Source organism: Ovis aries, chromosome 3 (assembly GCF_016772045.2).
Source record: "Ovis aries strain OAR_USU_Benz2616 breed Rambouillet chromosome 3, ARS-UI_Ramb_v3.0, whole genome shotgun sequence".
In the NCBI taxonomy this organism is placed as follows: Eukaryota; Metazoa; Chordata; class Mammalia; order Artiodactyla; family Bovidae; genus Ovis; species Ovis aries.
This window is the reverse complement of record NC_056056.1, coordinates 33029222-33035296: the sequence shown is the minus strand read 5'-3', so window position 1 is coordinate 33035296 and position 6075 is coordinate 33029222. Positions and strand designations below refer to the sequence as shown.

Sequence of the window (6075 nt, the reverse complement as noted above, 5' to 3'; positions counted from 1 at the left end):
GGAAGAGACAAGAGACTGAAGGGAAAGTAAGACAAAGGCTAGATAAATGAAGGTCTTATGTGCCAGCCATGACACCACAAGCAGCAAGTTTAAAAAACTTTTTTTTTTTCCTGACCTGCAGTATGGAAAATGGATCAGAAGGAACAGGACTGCAGGAGGAGACAAGATAAGATGCTATTGCATTAGTCTAGGTAAGAGGGGCTAAGAGGGACAGATTCTAGATTTATGCATGAGGAGAGTCAACAGAATTGTTGAGTGTGTGGTGTGTGTGTGTGCTCACTCTCTGCCACCCTTTGCATGGCCTGCCCGGCTCCTCTGTCTGTGGGGTTTTTCAGGCAAGGATACTGAGTGGGTTGCCATTTCCCCCTCCAAGGGATCTTGCTGACCCAGGGAGAGACCTGGGGTCTCCTGCATTGCAGGGGAATTCTTTACTGCTGAGCCACTGGGGAAGCTGAGTGTGGTGGTGTTGGGGGTAAAGATTCAAGGATGACTCCCAGGTTCTGGGCAACTGAGTGGACAGGAAAGCTAACAGTTTTATTTATTCATTTTTATTTTTTGACCACTCTGTGCAGCAAGTGGGATCTTTGTTCCCTGACCAAGGATCAAACCTACAACCCTACTCCCTCCATCCCCACCCCTGGATCACTAGGAAAGTCCTGACGCTAACAGTTTTTAGAAAAGTAGAGCTTGAGGTGTCTCTAGGACATCCAGGTAGAGATGTCTGGTAGACTTGTGTGTGTGCAGAACTCAGGTGAGTGGTCTGAGCTAGTTAACACACTCGGGAGCTGCTGATATATGTGGCAGATGAAGATAGAGTGGACACAACACCTCAGGGAGAAGGCACTGTCCGGGGTGTGATGAAAGCTGAGAACAGGACTTTGGAGACTGAGGAGTAGTCAGAGGGATTAGATGAGTCTTGTTGCAAAGGCCAGGGGGATGTCAAAAGGAATGGAATGTCCTGTGTTACCGAATGCTACCAGGAGCTCGAGTAATAGAGGACTCAAAAATGGCCTGGGGCATTGAGGATGAAGCCAGTGCTTACTGACTGAGAGCAGTGCAGTGATGTGGTGGGGACGGAAGCTACACACTATAGGTTGGGGAGTGAGAGGGAGCTGAGTTAGCAGAAATGAGTGTAAACTGCTTTTAAGACTTTTGTCAAGGAAAAGACAGGGAGGGAATAGTAACTGGAGTATCATCTAGAGTCACAGAGGTTTCTTCTTTTTTCTTTAGGACAAGAAAAACTTCAACATGAATAAACGGTGAAAGCAAAGGACATGTAGGTAAAAGAGGCTGGTAATTTTGAGAGTGAGGGTGATGACTGCATGTTTGAAAGACTGCAATATGTTTCTGAGGATGTGAGAACTGATGAAATGCAGAACTGAGATGGAGAGATGCTAATATGAATATATTTGAAATGGTTTACTTTCCAGAATGGCTATTCACATACTGATATTATTTTGGTTTCAATCAGTATAGCAAACACAGCAAGCAACATTTTTACAGATTTATTTTACATCATTTACACATCTTTCCTCCAAAGGACAGAATCAATGTTTTATCCTTTCACTGCCTCCCACACAGTTGATGCTTAGTGAGAAGTTAAGTGAATAAACAAAGTGTCTCTTAACCCTGAGTATCTTAACATATTCAGAACATGGTTAAGACCCTGCATACAAGTGAAAAAGTCTTCTAAGCATGCAAAACAGTCACAAAATTCATGAGTGATAGGTGATGCCAATTTTTTTTTTTTGAGGAATGTTTACTCTCCTTAACAAAGTTGGTTACCAGCACTTTCTTCACCTTAGGGGTTTAAAAATAGGAAGAGGAGAGCAGGAGGAAAAGGATGCTCTAAAGACAGGCAGGCAGACCACAGCAGAAGGTGGCACAATCTGCTTTACTATAAGGTGCCAAAAAGCGTGAAAAACCAGACTCAAAGCACAGGGCTGTCTTAGCTTACGGATTTACATCCGCCACCAACATATCAAAAGTCCTTAAAGGACACTGCTGTTTTCAGCCTTAAATGATGTTGACAAGAATGATCCTATGCGGAGGGAGGTAGAGAGGGAGGTTCAAGAGGGAGGGAACAAATGTATACCTATGGCTGATTCATGTTAATGTTTGGCAGAAACCAACACAATTCTGTAAAGCAATTATCCTTCAATTAAAAAAAATAAATTAAGAAAAGAATGATCTTTTGAGTGCTTAAAAAAAAAAGCTTTGCTGTTCCCCATGTAGCATCATCTGTTTCACGTAGTTTGGAAAGGATTCTATCAAAAACGGATATTCAAAAAAAGCCGATGCAGAGATGGTACACCTCCGTCGCTCTCTGTTCCTTTGCCCAAGCTGTTTACCTAAATTTTGATGTCCCTCCCTTTTTTCCGTCCTAGGACTCCTCTCTATCTTCCTTGCAGGCTGAACACAGATGCCGCCTCTTCCAGGAACCTCTCCGCATCGTCCAGGCGGAAGTAATCTCTTCCTCCTCTGAGCTCCCACAGCATCTCATAGTGGCTCTGGCTTTGCATGGGTCACCAGACCTGGTTGTTTACACGGCTGCTTTTCCACTAAGTTATGCGCTCCTGGAGACCGGGGACCGTGACCGTGACGGTGTACCCACACAGCACCTGGTACAGCGTTACAGAGCTAGGCACCGAGTCGGTGCTCAGTAAACAGTTTGCTGAGTTGAACTAATTTGGAAATACCACTCAGGGCAGTGACTCCTGCTCCAGGCGCGGATGATGAATGATTTATGGGGGTGGTTCTTCGCATTCTTTACCTTGTAGTCACGTCGGGCCGAACATCCAGGTGGCGGGGTACATACCTGTGGAGTTGAAACGCACCTCCGCCGCCCGCCGCCGGCTCTCGGGAAAAGCCCGCAGGGGGCAAGTTTCCCCCGCCCTCCCGGAACCGGGCCGCAGGGGGCGGGGTTCGAAGGGAACCCGGCCCGCCGGCCCGCCCCCTCCTCGGCGCGGCGGAAGCCCCGCCCCCAGCCGCGCGCTCGCGCAGGCGGCGCGTGCCCGCCCCCAGCCCTGCGCCCTCGCGCCCTCGCGCCCTCGCACCGGGGGCGGGCTCGCTGCGCGTGCCGGGAGGGTAAGCGGCGCGAGCCGGGTGCCTGAGAACGTTCGCCGCGGGGGCGGCTCCGAGGCCTGAGCGGGCGCTGCCACCGCCACAACCGCGGGGGCCGGGCCGGAGGAGGCGGAGGAGGTTGCAGCCGCCGGAGTCCTTCTCGACGCCCCCAGATCCGGCCGGGAAGTGAGTACGGCGAGGGTTTGCGGCCGCTGCCCCAGGCTGCGGGAGAGGAGCGCGGTGCCGGAGCCTCGCGCCCGCAAGGAGCGGGAAGGCACCCGCGCAGCGCCCGCACCCCGGCAGCCTGCGGGGGTTTGCAGGGCCGGGAGCGGCGGAGACGGCCCCCCGGGATCCGGGGCCGCTGCACCGCGCGCGCTGTGAACGGAGACCGCTCCGCGCTCCCGGCCCTGGAGGGGCGAGCGGAGAGGATGGAGCGGACTCCGCGGCCGGCGTTGCCGGCCTCTGAGCCCTGGGTCGGGTAGGGGGCTCCGGTGTTCCGATCGCGCTTTGGCTGGCGGACATGGAGCCGGGGTGCGGGCGCAGGGTGATGCTGCCCGAGCCCGGCTTGGTGGAAGGAGGCTCTGCATTAGGTGTTGAAGGGGGCGAAGGAGGCAGGTCCTGGCAGAGGGCAGGTGAGTCAGGCAGGCCCTGGCAGAGGGAAGGGAATTTATTTCAGATCATCCCCAAACACTATTTCCCGAGGCGCCTAACTGTGACCCTGTGCACCGAGGTCACCCTTTTAAGGAAAGTGTCCTGAGAGGAGGAAGGATGCAACTAACGAATGCTTGCTGTTAAATTCCTGTGCCAGGCCTTGGGATTAGGAAGACCTTCCAGCAGCCTCAGCAGACAGTTTGTTGGTTAACTACCTTGGGTAGAGAACCGTAGTCAGCACTGGGGTCACAATTGTGTAAAGCACAACCATCATTTGCTACTTAGGTGCTGGCAGTTTGGTTGTAAAGGTTTGCGTAAGAAATACAAAGCAGCTTTGAATTTTGTCTCTTTCACTTTGTCTTCTTCCCAGTAGTATTGGGAAATTGGAGCCATAAAATTGCTTGGTTTGAGGATTAAAGCAGGAGGGTCAAGGAAGCTTGTGGGAGGTATTTGGGAGAGTTTTATAGACACTTCTGTGTAACATTTAAAGAGAGAGAAGGAAAAAAGGAAATTGGAAAGAGGAAGTTCCCTTTCTTCCCAAGCAGCAGGCACTGAAAACTGCATGAATGAATGGACCAAGCAAGGTTTTGCTCTATTTTATGTGAAGCACTGTTGATCAGTGTGATGTTAGGGATGCTGATGGACTTCCCTTGTGCCTTAAGTTTCCTCTCTCTTTTTTGCCCTGTAAGAGGTTCTTAGGTTTGGGCTAAGCAAGTGGCTAAGGTGATGGAGTTGTATCTTGTGGCTGTGCTGCCACCTTCGCTACTTTATTCTGTGTTGACTGCCAGGGTCTTACTCCTAGGGTCATTGCTTCAAATCATCCCATCCTGGCCTTTCTCTCTGCTGTCACTTGAGGAAGGGGAAAATGTCTGTCTAGAGAGCATGCTTTCATTTTTATCTTGGCTCTTGCATCTTAGATCTGTGGTCAGCGAATGTGACTCTGATCTTACCCATGAGGGCTGGGACTCTGCGTTTTTTCCTGCCTTCATTGAATTTCTGGACTCTCAAGCTCCAGGCTGCTGTTTCAGTTGCCTGGGTTGCAGTGCCTGTTGGGTTACTTTGTCTGCCAAACTAAAACTTGACCTTTTATGAGTTCTGGGAGGATTTTTATCATACATCAGTGGAATTACCTTTGAAGGCAGTTGTGTAGTCAGCGTAGTGTTGGCAGGAGTTTTGAGTGTCCACTATGACTGAGAGAGAAAATTTCTACTTAGGAAGTCAGATTTAAAACCAATGGAATTGGTTTAAAGCACTTACTTTATATCTTTAAATCTCTCAGGACCTATGTTTCCTTGTATAAAAATAAAATATTAATTCAAATTTGGCCTTGTGTGGTGAGCCTTGAAGAACTAAGTCAATTTCTCTTTAGTTTTAGGGCGGTAACACTTAATTAAGAGTGCATCCATCAGGTGTCTACTAGTTCTTATTTTGGGGTACCTCAGTGCTGTACTTTAGTATGCCTTGTTCTCCATTTTCTCAGTAATATTGTGTTTTATTTATTTATATACTTAGTTTACATTTAGAAGTAGAAGTGTTTGTCTCTCAGTCATGTCTGACTCTTTGCAACCCCATGGACTGTAGCCTGCCAGGCTCCTCTGTCCATGGAATTCTCCAGGCAAGATTACTGGAGTGGGTTGCCATTTATTTCTAAATCACCTTTATTGATGTTTGCACAGATGTCCTGTGCAGAGCTGGTGGAGTTTGAAAAATGTATATACAGATCTTCCTCAGCTTCTGATGGGGTTATGTCTGATAAACCCACTGTAAATTGAAAGTACAGTAGGTTAAAAATGCATTTAATACACCCCATCTACCAAACATCATAGCTTAAGCTAGCCTACCTTAAACATGCTCAGAACACTTACATTAACCTACAGTTGAGCAAAATCATCTAAAACACAATGCCTGTGTTATAATAAAGTGTTGAATGTTTCATGTAATTTACTGAAACTGTACTGAAAGTGAAAAGCAGAGTGGTTATAAGTGTCTCAGCTGTTTATCCTGGTGATCTTGTGGCTGACCAGGAGGTGTGGATCATTGCCACTGCCCAGTGTCACAAGTATCATACTGCATATTGCTAGCCAGGGAAAGGGTCAAAATTCAGATTTGAAGCAGTTTTCACTGAATGCGTATTGCTTTTGCAGCATCATGAAGTCAAAAATCATAAGTCAAATGATTGTAAGTTGGGGACTGTCTGCTTTGTAACCACTATGTCAACAAAGATAAAGAAATTTACATCACTCCAGAAACTCCCTCATGCTGGTTTGCAATACCCTCATTTCCTCTTACTTTATTTATTTCTAGTTACACAAGCATCAGGGCCGTGGCATTGGTGCAGGAAATATACTGCTGGGTTTTAGG

At 48.2% G+C, this 6075-nt stretch overlaps 1 protein-coding gene across 17 annotated transcripts in view; it reads left to right on the top strand.

The window, feature by feature from the left end:
• Nucleotides 1-3076: 3076 nt before the first annotated feature.
• DTNB (dystrobrevin beta) overlaps nucleotides 3077-6075 on the top strand; it is a 241823-nt gene continuing 238824 nt past the window's right edge. For all 17 annotated transcript variants that reach the window (XM_027966577.2, XM_027966572.2, XM_027966578.2 and 14 more), the window contains exon 1: nucleotides 3077-3249. The gene's annotated coding sequence lies outside the window, so the exon portion shown is untranslated. The remainder of the gene's footprint in view (nucleotides 3250-6075) is intronic.